Source organism: Leuresthes tenuis, unplaced genomic scaffold (assembly GCF_036924035.1).
Source record: "Leuresthes tenuis unplaced genomic scaffold, fLeuTen1.0.hap1 SCAF_16, whole genome shotgun sequence".
Lineage (NCBI taxonomy): Eukaryota > Metazoa > Chordata > Actinopteri > Atheriniformes > Atherinopsidae > Leuresthes > Leuresthes tenuis.
The window spans coordinates 3,834,671-3,848,559 of NW_027325370.1; the positions used below are offsets into that span (position 1 = coordinate 3,834,671).

General features: G+C 40.7%; 1 non-coding gene across 1 annotated transcript; it reads right to left on the reverse strand.

Annotated features, from left to right (window-relative positions):
• Positions 1-235: 235 nt before the first annotated feature.
• On the reverse strand, positions 236-307 carry trnap-cgg (transfer RNA proline (anticodon CGG)). Its single transcript has one exon. It is a non-coding gene; the product is annotated as a tRNA-Pro (tRNA).
• Positions 308-13,889: the final 13,582 nt, after the last annotated feature.

Below are 13,889 nucleotides of genomic sequence, written 5' to 3' on the forward strand. Positions count from 1 at the left end.
ACAATCTTACCACTATCCAGTCCCAAAGAACACATACCAACACTGCCTGAGACGAGACTGCAGATTGTGTGCTTACATATTTAGTCATGGATCTGTCAATCAAGTTCCAGATAAGAACTGCTTTGAGCTGTATTGTCCTTTGATACCAAGTGCATTTGTGGGTGTTGTCATACTAGTAATTGTTCATTCAATCCTACTTCACAGTAAAGCAGATACAAGATCATAAAGCTGGGAAGGGCTCGTCCGGGATTTGAACCCGGGACCTCTCGCACCCGAAGCGAGAATCATACCCCTAGACCAACGAGCCGATTGTTAGGGCCAAATTAGGGCCAAATTAGGGCCGTATTCTTGCCAGACCAAGCCTCTCACTGCAGAAAGGTTGGTAATTATTCCCACGGCACAGCATCAGTGACAAAAACTCTTCTCGTGATCAGAGAAAAACCCTCGCACAATAATCAATTATAGTGAGTATCTCAGTGCTCAAGATGATTTGTTACTTCGCAATGGAGCAGAGGAGGGAGTATAAATCTGAGCAGCACCATATGATGTGGGCATTTCTGTGATATGCCTAATTAACCACACAAACACGACGTGTGGGGTAATTTCTCTCCCATTAGGCTGAAAGCAGAATTATAGATAAAACATGATAATCAGAAGGATGATTGTTGGGGAGGGGGTAAAAATAAGCTTGTATTCAATATCATTAGAGTTCATTTAAAAAGAAAAATCGCATGATCCTATGTTATGTCACAGAGAATCTGCTGATGGAACAGCTCATCTATATATGTTGGTAACATTATTCCCAAAAGCCAATTACTGGTAGTAGGAGAAAGTACACCAGCGATTTTCCATTATAACAATGTTGTTTTACCTATAACAACCTTAGAAATAAAGCACAAAAAAGAAGCGCTCACCAAAGGTGACAATATTTCTAAAAAAAAACCCAGAAAACTCTTTCTAAACCAGAGTTTGGAATCATTCTGTTTCCTCGTGGGAGGCAGATACTTTTGAAACCCGTTCGCTAACAGCTGTTCAGCGATTTGTTTCTGCCGAACAGCGCAGCTACTGATTATTGGAATAGTTTTTGACTCACCTTGTATGTGCCTCGGTGTTTCATCCAGGAGCTGCACTTCAGTGGTAAGTATTCTTTACAGCTATCACTTAAAAGGCAGCCGGCAGGTGAACATCTCCCGTAACTTTAAAGGGTATAAAAATGCAGAACATCTATATCCATTTGCCTTAAAACAATGTTTGCAGATATTTTAGTCCCAGAGATGTGCAACAGAGACATACAGTAGAATAAGAAGGTTCTAGAATGAACTCTGAATGTAAATTCATTCTAGAACTTCCATGTCTCTTCAGAACTGTTTTTTTTTTTTATTAAAACACCTCCGTATCTTGTTGTAAATCATGCATAGACGTATGTTTTAAAGGCCTAGTTCCTCCGGCATGTTTCTACATTTTAGGCCACTGAAGTTTGTTGTTGAAGCTGCAAGTTGGACCAGCTGCAGTAAGTTTGTGAAGGTTTAAACATGCTGTGAATGTAACGTTTACAGCTTTGTAATCTGAGTATTTGTACATGTGCACAGTTTTGGTATTTGTGTCGCCTGATGACAGGTTTTATTTTTCAGTGGAGAATAACTGCACATTCCTAAGAGCTGGGGTGAGGGTTTAGGAATTGCTTTGTCTCTGAGACGAGTGCATGTCCTTTCTGTGAGTGAGGACTTAAAAATCATCATCCTCATCACACCTCGAGTTGCAACTTGTCCCTTCATCTACAATGTCTGCAGTGCCATCTTGTGAAAGAACGAGGTAAGTCAGTTTAAGTGCCTTTCAACACTGACACACCGAGCTTGCTTTGCTTGACAATACCCCGAACAGGAAGTCTGTTCACATGATATCATCTGTCAGTACCGCCTGTGCAGATTGTACAATCTCAGACAGGATATTGAGAAGCAAAGGCTCTGAGGCATGAAGAAACATGAAAAATGTGTTTCTGCAGTATAGATTTATGGCAGTTGAAACACATTTTGGCAAAGGTATTAATAAAAATAGATACTAATTCTAAATTTGCATGAGGTCTCGATATCCTTTGCAGATCCTTTGTATTTCTGGATTTTCAAAGAAACTTGAGTAGTTTCACTAAACATCAGGATTTAGTCTTGCATCGTCATTATTCGGGTGAGTAGGTTCTTTCAGAGAGAAGGGATCAGAAACATATATGGCTTTGTATCCAAGGGTAACGAGGACATAACAGCACCGGGGTCAGGTTGAGAGGACCTCCCCCTTACTTTCACTGCTCCAGGAGGATCTGCTCTAGATTATACTCAACAGTCACAGGATCACTGACTCTGCCGTGGCCAGGTATGCATTTCACTAGAGACTCTTCCCTCGGTCATTGTACGTTGCCCAGATTTCAGGTATGCGGATGACACTTGGCCCTGAATACTTCACCAAACATAGCAACAGTGTCATTACACATGTCAGATTTTCTCCAAATGCAACGTATCAGTGCAGATTCTCACGGTAGCAACACTCTTAAACCTTCATTTAATGACTATGGTTGCAGCATTGAGCTGCTGTCCAGTGCAGGGAGGTTTACAGACCTTCACTGTCCATAGTGGGGACACTGCCTCAAGCCCAGGACGTCCAGTATGTGTTACGTTAAAGGTGCATTAAAAAAAAAGTATTTTTCACACTCAGATGGCATCTGACACTGCTGTTTATGTTGCTCAAAAAGGAGAAAAGATCTTAGTCGTTTTCAGTTTTATTTTTTATTTTATACTGACTTATTTGGCAGCAACTCTGATATAAATATAAATAAATATATATAAAAGCTTTGTCTTCTTAAAATAACTGAAATTATGCATTTCCACACGCTTTTGTTGAAATAAATGAACGATGTCTAAGAGTGAAAGGTGTCATAATCACAATGATAAGATGTCTTTATGGAGACAGAAGACGAATTCCAAATCATTTTTGCTACTTAAGGCCAATCCCTAAAAGGTCATCCACTGACATCCAGTGTTTGGTGGGATTGTGAGGCGGAGTTTTAAATTCAGGTGTCATCATTCAAAGTTAAAGTTGTTTTCATACTGTTAGTAAATCAAGTTTTGCTCCCTCTGGTGCGTAAGGGCGCCAGTGTTAAAGGGCGTGGATCTCTCTAAACACAGAGGGGTCCTGACATAAAGGCTTTATATGACAATTGTCTGTATACCAACCTGAAAGATAGGAAAAAAAATCTTATTGTCCTCATAAAATCACGTTAAATAGACAAGTAGCAATGTTGACAAAGGAACATTGCTGATTTGGGGCAGGACTTAAGCTCTTTATCACATTCAGACAATATTCATCCGGAGGCAAACAGGTTTAGTCCAGATAAATACCTTGTAGCATGACCTATTTGTAACTGTATTAGAAGATGGTCTTTTCTCATTCTTTTTTTCCTTTTTCAGCTTCATTTGTTTAGCTTGTTTTAAAAATTGACTACAATTTAAAACACATGTCTAAAAGTCTGCATGTGTTTCGTAGCAACCAGGGAAAATTAGTCCTGATGGATTGCCCCATTATATCCGTGAAGCTCCTGCGCTTTGGTGTGAGCAGATGATTTATGAAAGACCCGGTTATGACCTTCACATAACGTTGGTCCCGAGACGTCATGCAGTACAGTATGAAGCGCTCGCTGCTCAGCATATTGCAAAGTTCCTTTAACACAGTCTCAGGAAGATTCTCAAAAGTATCAGCTGAGATTTCAAACTGAATGTTCCTGATGGGAGCCAATATTTTCTGAAACATATAGTCTACAAGGGCACGCTCTTCTGAACTGTCCAAATGTTGTTTAGCTCCTGCTATCAGCAGCGATACCAGGCGTTCAACCATTAACTTGACCAAGTGTTCTCGCTCTTGGTCTATTGCGGCTGCTGTTATAACTGTCTCTGTTGCAACACTGTCCATTATCCTAACAGGATTGATAGTGTAGATCTGGATTGAATTCAAAGCCTTCTACTCTGAAGATTTTCCGTCTATCAGTGTGTAGTATTTCCTTCTCCTGCTCAAACTGTGTAACTGTGGACTGCAAAGCTAATTTCTGAATTCGGTCACATTAAGTGAGTGGAAGGAGCTAAGACAGAGATTGTTATGATGTCATCTGTGATGTCATTGAGTCTCCCTTGGTGACATCAGAGTGTGATGTCATTAGTGCCACTGTTCTTCTTCTCCCTTCTGCTTTTGAGCTCTCATCATCCATGGCAACCGCTTCATGGGTGATGTTACATATATCCAGTGGGCTGCTGTGGCTGATATGAGAGCGTCCTCTGCTACATCACCAGACACCTCTCTCCACTCTACTCCTGTTGCTCTGTATGTACTGTATGTACTGTAGTATACACCATAACTACCATCACTAATTCTTTTCTTATGGCAGGTATCTCTAGCCCGATGTGATTGTGTTTGTTTGTGTGACTGTCTTGTCCTGTCACACACTTCCCTCAGTCTGGTTCTGCTTCAGGTTTATTTTGGTTTATTCCCCGTCCTGAGCATGCAGGGAAGACTTAATAGAATCTATTGGTTTGCTTCGCCAGACAATATTTCACAATTTGGCTTTCTATGAATTGGAAGGAGGCCTCGGGGCAGAACCAGGACTATAGCTCTTGACTGGCTTGGGATTGATTCAGTTCCACTGGAAGAGGTTGATGGGGAGAGAGATCTCGGGATCTCTGCTGAGACTGCCCCCCCCCCGACCCAGTACTAGATAAGCAGCAGAAAATGAATGGATTTCGTGGGTAATCAGGTTTCTCCCACTGTCTAAAAGTTTGCATGTTAGGTTAGGTTGCAAGTATGCAATGCAGTTTGTCTCCTTTGTCTCATTCAGTGCGGTTATATGTGTGCCATCGGATCGCATTAATGGCTAAATTACAATAAGATTGAGTCATTCAGTTCATGTAGACAACTTAATCTGACAAGAAATTGAATCGGATCGGGTTACTCGCGATCGAATTAAGACCCTGGGATAACTCGATCCGATTGCCCGATCGAGCGTTCTGCGCATGCTCGAGATCTTTCCCGCGATCGTCACCCGGAAGTCGAAGGAGACGATATTACTACTACGATATTACCCCTCCCCCATCCCCCACCTCCAGCCTGCAGGTATGGAATTTGAATTAATTAGTTAATTGGTTTGGATCTCTGTGTTTATTTGAAATTGAATTTAACTCGTTAACTTTCTCTGAAATGGTGTTTCTCTACATGCATTTTCCATTTTTTCCCCTCAGCTTTTCATCAGCTATACTGCTGAGATGGGACTAGTATATGCTAGGTGTTAGCATATAAGTTATGTTTATTTAGATGTGTGCTTGTGTGCATGTCCATTAACCTATCTCAAATGTAACTGCTGAATTTGCAGCACTATTTGTGATGTGTGCTCAGCAATCAGGAAGCATTTATTCTGGCTACAGTACGAATAGAGAATCATTAAAAGCGTTATTAAAGCTAATCGTTATCCTGACAGTTGGGAGTCATTTTGTCACATCTGGCCGATACACTGATGTAGAGAGTACACCCTGCTTTTCAAAACTTACATTTCAGTCCAGAAGGGGGTGCTTTCTCACACACAGCTGTAGTGTTGGTTAAAGAATGAAACACTTTGAACAGGAGCCTTACTTTATAAAGCATTTAACAGGTTACAGCCACACAGGTAGCATGCATCAGAGGTATCTGTCTGCTCCATCTTCCAACAGCACCCAGCGGTGAGGAGTAACTTAAGAAGTAGCAAGACACAACAACAACAACACAGCACCACCAAGAAAAAGAGAAAATGCAGTCTACAGTTCCACCAAAGAATAGATTTCAGGTTTTTCTTTAATATGCACAGTCTAAAGAAAGAGGAAAAAGTATTTTTCTGTTAAAGCTACGTTTGTTTATCTTGAGCTGGCGCTCATGTTCCCAGCTTTTAGTCATCACCTCATGGTGAGTTTTGGAAGGCGTGCCAAAAATAATGACTGATTCTGCCCTAAGATATTTGGAGTAATTCTACTGGCCATGGTTATCTCTTGGCTTATAGCATGTACTGCGTAACCACTGCAGGTGGCTGAAAATGCAAAGCTTCTGCTGTCTCTCAAGCACTGCTTTCCCCTCTGGAATGTCATCTGACATCTGCCACCTTCTGTGCACACGACTGGCCAGACTGTTCTCCTTTGTGGTTTCCCAAATGTGGAGTGAGCGACCGGATACTATCAGAGCCGGTGCTTTCCTTGCTGCCCTTAAGACTCTCTTAAGTCATTTCTTCCTCTACAACAACTGTAACACTTAGTTTGCAGTTCCTATCTAGAGGCAAAGCTTTCTTATTGTCCTGAAACTTGAATATTGTTCCACATACTTTAACAGTGATAATGAGTCGCTATAAGACCATTACATTGTGTAGTAATGAGTCATTTAACATGCATGTTTCCAGTTAAATAAAAACCGTTAATGTAACATAAGTGCACTAATGTTGCCGTTCCTTAAGGCCAGTGTGATAGCAAATTAGTCTTCCAAAAAATATGTTTGCTGTGCAAGTTCTGAGTTTCTCAAAAACAAACCACAAGATACAATTTTTATTTTACAACGACGGTCATTACATCAGAATAACTGTGTGATCGGGCCTGTTTGTCAGAATCTACTGTTTCACGGGTTATATTACAATTATCTGCTATTTGTTAACTGTTAACGTTCACTGTTCAGTTTCATTCTTATATAACAGTGACTTCCACTCGTTTGTAAATACAATAAATAGCTATTTTGAATTCACCATAAATTCACAGCACTTCCTCACAGTAACTCTGGTTATTTTCTGGGTTTACCTTTGTAAAATAAACTGATTTTCTATTCTATCTTATTATGTTTCATCTTGTTGTTTAACTATAGCAACAGCACATCTATACCAATTATATCTAATGCAGCAGCATCATTTTCCTTTGGGGATCCAAAAATACTATTGAATGTTAATTAATTTAACTTTGAGCTACGAGGATATGCCAAATAACAAAGGCTACCAAGTTTAATGTATCCAGAGAGAATGAATGACTAACGCAGAACAGCTGAGAAGCAATCAGTGACAGGGAACCGGTGCGGAACAACGACAGGATTTAAAACTGCTGAATAGAGCGAGGGAAGCAGGCATCACAAAACTAACCAACACTAACTGAGCAAAAAACAGGATCTTTACGGAGACAATGGGGAACGGATAACCAAGGCAAAACAAAACCCCCAGGCCATGACAGCACTCTTTAGTGCTGCGGGGTCTTCCATTTTATTTGCCTGCAAGCTCATCCTCCCCATGACGATAGAGGGGGGAAAAGTCTTGAATTCCTTTCTCTTTGTCTGGTTCCTGCCCGTCCTCCGTAACATCTCCTCTCCAACTCATTATTGATTTTGAATCATATCTTGGACTCTAGCTGGGCTTCAGGGCAACACCTATTGGCATGGTTATTCATCATAACAGATGTTAAAAAGTGACCAGCAAACATCTTTCCAGCTACACACCATCGAAAAATCCCTGAAGGAGTTTAGAGAGAAAGAAAAAAGAAACAGCTCAAGGAAGTACAAAGATAAACACAGAAAATAACAGGCGCTACTGCAACATGCTATCGATATTGGACTCAGACCAGCACATGTTAATATTGTGCTTTTAGCCTAATTTGATACTCTTCTTGACCTCGTTATATACAGGGTATCAAATGAGGCCTAATAATAAGATTCCCCATCTTATTTTCCACTCTACTTCCACGGCCTGGTAGCAGATCACCTCCCTAACTCCACACACACTAGGGAACATATAATGACTGCTAAGTGTTTCTTTTTTTAATCAAGATTAGAGTTTGAGTCAGTAATACTGTGCAGTCGAAATAATTACCCTCCTGTCTGCAATTAGAGGTAGCCCTGTCATGGCTGCAGGTCTAATTAGACTTTGTTTTCTTACCTCGGATATTATGAAGACACTTGCAAAACGCCGGTTTTAATAAGAGCCTGCCAGTGTTTGACAGTCCTCTCATTCACTCAGTCAAATTTTGAATTATAGTCCTTTTTTTCCAGCGTTTAAATGTCTCAACAATTTGTTAGTTGTTCACAATAGAATGGAGTGTCTTATTAATTCAAGCAAAGCGTACCTTTGGCACCTGTGTGGTAAAAAGAATAACTGTCTTCAGTTTGCATGACAACCTCTTGCACTCTGCAAGCTGATCGTGACTGATGAGGTGAATTTCAATTAGATTGTCAAACTTTTGACAATTCCTAAGCATTGTGTCTTTGTTTGAGGCAAACACAAGCAGAATTACCTCCAGTTCTCAGCATCAATCAGGCATTTGTGTTCCATGAATGTCTATGACATTAAATGTAGGTGTGAATGTCAGCATTTATAAACTCAGCGTTTTCTACAGTGCAACTAATCTTTTAGAATGTCATTAAGTCTTATGTTTCCGATGTTATCCAAGTAAGAACATGGGCTTATTTCAGAGGTAAAATCAGCTTTTTTGCAGCAGCTGCTGAATCCAAAACAAGAACGGTGCCTTATTCAAGCTCATGAATCATTTATTATCCACTCATCCACAGTAAATAACGTCTGACTATGTTAAATGCAAAGTTGCCAAAATGATGGTAAAGAAATTACATGTAAATACAGAATTTTAGCTGTGAAGCCCTTTTTCCACATGTAATCTATCAGCCACATTCCAGTCAACATTCTTGGGCCCTATATGGATAAAAGGGGTGAAACATGACTCCATATGGGTTTGTGCACAGATTCCACATTGTTCATGTCCATTTTTGAGCCCACACCCATTTATTTGGGCAATGGACACGGGGCTACCTCTTTAAAACTAGCAGTATTATGTTCAATTGGCTGTCTGTGTCCCCAAAATGATGTGATCTGTGATTTCAATGCACTCGACCAAAAGTTGCTTTCAAATGAATGCGTTATAATCCCCTTTTTTAAAGGTTTACACCAGGACATGTTTATAATTGCCTGTTCCCGGCCTCAGCTGCTTAGTGCTGCTGCTGTTGTCTGAGCTACTTCCAAATATGACTTCTGACTATGAGGGATTAGCAACTCTTACACATCCTGTAAGATACTGACAATCAGCCCATCTGGAACATTTTTGATTACAACTACATGGAAAATGTTTTATGAAAATACTATTTATTGTCTAATTTCAATTAATTTCGCCCACAGATGAATGAAAGCCCATCTTGGAAGGACAACCCACAGAGTAATTATTAGTTATATGTTGTAGCAACACAGTCAGGTGAGTCTGAGTGAATTAAAACATCATGAATATTACACTGACATATCTACTATGCATCATGCAGAAACATCAGCATAAGATGTTGTGGGTTTGTGTCAAAGTGTTTAGCTTTGCAATAACTCTGGAGGATCAGTCAACAAATGCACTGTTCAGTAAATTGTTTTTACGCCTTTGGATCCCCTTTAAAGATACAAAGATTAAATGCGGTTAATCAGTTCCTTTAACAACCAAGTTTGTATTAGATCATATCTGCAACATCATTTATCTGCAGATAAATGATGACCTTTGAGGGCTCTGTATGTCTGTGGCAGGGGTATCCAACCACTGAAACCATTTATGACCTCTTTTCAATGAGCAATCATAGCAGCCTCAACCTTTGAATCATTTCAGAGCAGATATTAGCTTTAGCCTCTGATATTTCTCCAAGAGTTGTAGGGAGCACAGGGCTGAAAAAGAATAACTGCCCACCTAAATGTCACAGAAAGGCAGCACTTTTCTTTAATAAACACTTTCACAGCGGCTGCCTATTGTGCATTTCTTTCATTACGACAGTGAGAGAGCGAGCACCTCCCATGTTTCAGGCAAAGTCAGCCAACCGTTAGAGCCAATTGTAGCTCGCAATAATGTGACTGTCAAAAATGTGACAACAAACCGGAATACCACACTTTGTTATGCTCCACTGAATTTCATATAATGGACGGCAAAATAAATTCAGAAGGTTGAGTGTTAAACAGTTCAAACCTGCTTTAACGGGAAGCCTGTGTCACAGATTGGCTCTGATTTGTAATAGAAACATTATTTCTGTGGAACATGCAGATGTAACTGAGCGCATCAGTGTTGACTTTATCATATAATGTTTTCCTTTACATAAGATTTACAGGATTCACAGGTTTCTGTGGAGCAGAAAACAGTTTTATACTTTGAGGAAAGTAAATGAGAAAAGGAAATCTAAAGGATTCAAAACATGGTCGACCACTTAAATGCTTTTCGTGCAGCACAAGACACACAGTGCAGGGCTCAACGAGGATTTTCTTTTGAGTAAGGTTGGAGTTGGGGGGTGGTGAATATGCCAGAACAAAAACAAACGACATATTTCACGCTCTCAGTTCGCTCCTTTGTATTTCATCACCCAGTGGATAAAAATGGTTTGCAAACTCTTGGTAAACCTAACTGGAGGGCCAATGAGAATGATTTACAACTCATACAGATGAACCTCGCCTTGGAGAGCGTAAAGTCTGTTGTCATGGTTACGTGGTGCCGCACAAAGGACGTTTGGACTTCAGTCCTTCCTGCTCCTTTAATATTCTGTATGGAATTGAAATCGTACATCATTAAAGATAAAAATTCACTCCTCATGGCAAGAGAAGAAAAATCCAAACACATTACAGAGTCTTTTCCATGATTGTCTGATATACATGGTCGTCTGCTCCTCTATAAAGTCAAAGCCATGAAGTTCAACATGGAAAAATGCTCTTGTCGCACTTGTACAGAACCATCCCTGCAGAGCACCTGCTTTCCAGATACCTTTATGTTGCTCCCATGCTGCCAAACCTCGCAGAGTGCAGGTTTCCTTGTCCTACTACAGCCAAGATGCTACATTTCTAAAGAAACTGCATTCAGTTTCTGAAACCTGGTAAAATACGAACATGAGCTGGGGAGTTTCTGTCTGTGACAATAACTGCGGAAGTCTTCAGTTTGACTAATAAAAACATGACACGAGATTATTTTCCATAATTCTTTGGGTGGACAATGATCAAAACTGACGGGATGAATCCCATCATTTGGATTTCAAGGGTGATGTGAAATACTTTGACCTATGTGTGCCACCGTGGATAAAACGTATTAAAGAACAATGCAAATGTTAGCGGGTTGCATTTAATCATTCAGTTTAATAAGTATTACCACATGTATTGCCTTGCAGCGAGAAGGTTGCTGCTTTTAATCTCTCTTTCTGTGTCTGCTTACTGCTGTCCTCTGAGAACTCTGGCTTTGTCCCACAGTCTAAAACCATCCATGTTGGGTTAACTGGTGTTTCTAAATTGCCTGCAGGTGTGACTGTTGGCATGTATCACTGTTTGTCTGCTTTGTTTCTGTGTTGGCCCTGTGATGGATTAGTGACCTGTCCAAGGTGCACCTGCCTCTTTCCATGTGACAGCTGGGAAAAGCTCCAACCCCCCCCCGCCCCAGATCAAGATGATGTGCACATAGAACACGAAGAAATAGAATAAGTCTCCCTGGGATGATTTTTATACTTTTGTACTATTTTTATACTGGACTGGATAGTGTAGTGCTAAGATTTCCACCTTTCATGTAGGAGATCTGGGTTCAAATCCCCTGCATGAACGGTGCTACCAGGGGTCCTTAGGCAAGGCCCCCTTACCCTATCTGCCTACCTGTAAGTCGCTTTGGATATAAGCGTCTGCTAAATACATAAACATACTTGTTAGAGGCCTGTTTTACATAGAATTATTATTATTAGTAGTAGTAATAGTCGTCTTGTAGAACTTTTCCAGCCTTTTGTGCACCCTGCCCAAACTTTTTGGGCATCAGCTTGAAAAATGAGCGTACATTTTAAAAAACAACATTTTACCACGATGCATTATTTTCTTGCCTTTCAGTGCGAGTGAAAGTGAGGCATCACCCTCCCATGAAGCGTCTTACAAAACCCATTTTTCCTTGTAACACCAAAGCAGCTTTTAGAATGATGAAATCCATTTTCATTCAACAATAACTCTATGTATACATCAGAGACATTTGGATTATTTCTCAGCGTTTGAGTTGTGGCTGGAGGCATGTTTGCTCCGCACTTGGTGAAGTGTAGGCCTTTATGAGTCATGTCGTTGGAACAATAATCCACTCACATAGCGAAACGTTTCGATTAAAAAACGATCAGATGTATTCATACATTTAATGCACTGTGAACTTTTTTCATTTTGCTGTTTTGAATGTTTTTGATACTGGACACGGTTTTGCTGGAGCGTGCATTAAATGCTTCGTCTTCTTAGACAAGTGTATGTACTTTATATGTGTGCAGGGCTGAAAATCAGCAGCTTCAAATCCTCATTTCGCCTCAAACTGCATGTTGCAGCGTTGTCTACAGCGCCATCTAGTGAAGGAAGGAGGTAGGTCAATTCTAGTGCTTTTTAGCACTACCACAGTGAGCTCACTTTCCCTGAACTCATGAACAGGAAGTCTGTTCATAAAAACCACATTTTATCATCTGTCAGTACTGATCGTGCTGATCTTACGGTCTGAGACAGGAAATTGAGATTGCATGACTCTAAGGCATGAACATATAGCAGACAGGTATATGCACAGCATCAATAGATGGCAGTAGCATCACACTATGTCAAAGATACTGATAAATACCCTTTGCATGAGATCATCATGTCTTTGTAAACAAATGATAAGTAGCCTTTAGCCACGGTAAAGAAAATATAAAACTGCAATTATCGTTTATCAGATTTTGCATTTATGGGAAACAAGATCCTATTAAAAGATATTTGTGTTTATTTCAATTCATCACCTTCCAGGAGAGGTACCAAAACATAACATGCGATTCAATAAAGGTGCCACTGATTCGGGTGATGCTATTTCTTAAGCAGTGCATCGGCGAAGAAGTGATCCTCACTCAGTTTTCCTTGATGATAGAATATGTTGGCTCCATTGAGTCACACCTAATTAGAGAGTGAGATAAGTTATAGCAACGGCGAGAGTCCCACACAGTCACAGATTTAGAAAGTATAGAGTAATTGCATTTTGCGTCTTATCTTCTAAATTGGATCCACGCCAGAGCTGGTATGGAAAATCCTCGACTTCTGTCAGGGAAGCAGCCAGTTCATGTGGAAGCTGTGGATTTCCAGAGGCATGACAAAGCTAAGAGGTGAGTAGAGTTTCCCAGCCAACATGGCAGACTCACACAGGCTTTAATGATGTGTGCAGCATTTTATCTGTGGCTTGCTGCACAGGGCTGAGGGCAGCAACAGACACTTGTCATGTGAAAGGTGATTAGCAACATTCACATGACTGTTTATTCAAAAGTGGAGACGACGTAACAGCATTGGGGTCAGGTTACTACCCCCTGCTCTGTAATGCCATGTTGAACGAACTTCCCACTCATTCTCAAAGCTCACAGCCGAATCAACATGTTGTTTATGCTCTAAATTATATGCAACACAGCAGCAGGATCGCTGCCAATCAAATTCCTCTCAGTGGTACGCCTTTAGCAGGGGACTCTGGCCTCGGTCATTATACTCAGTCAAGACAACATCCCACAATAAAACACAAGTGTTGGTCAGTATGTTGTTGCTGTGCACCATTTCTAGCTTTTATAGGCTTTTATATGATCTGTAAGGCTCATGTTCGAGCTGTTTGTGCAGAGCTTTGGTCTCCATCCTCCGTGTTCCCTGCCGGTCTGATGACCAGATGGGTCAGTGACTGTGTATTCAGGGCTTGTCGGGCCCCTTCTGCTCTCCGTTAGGGTCCACTCGTGGGATCAAAACTCCAGAGACAAGAATTACAGAAGCTTGACAACAAGGTACATGGATTGCAAGCTGAGCTGAGACGCTCACATGCACAGTCAGTGCGCACTCAAAGCCCACACTTGTGTCATGC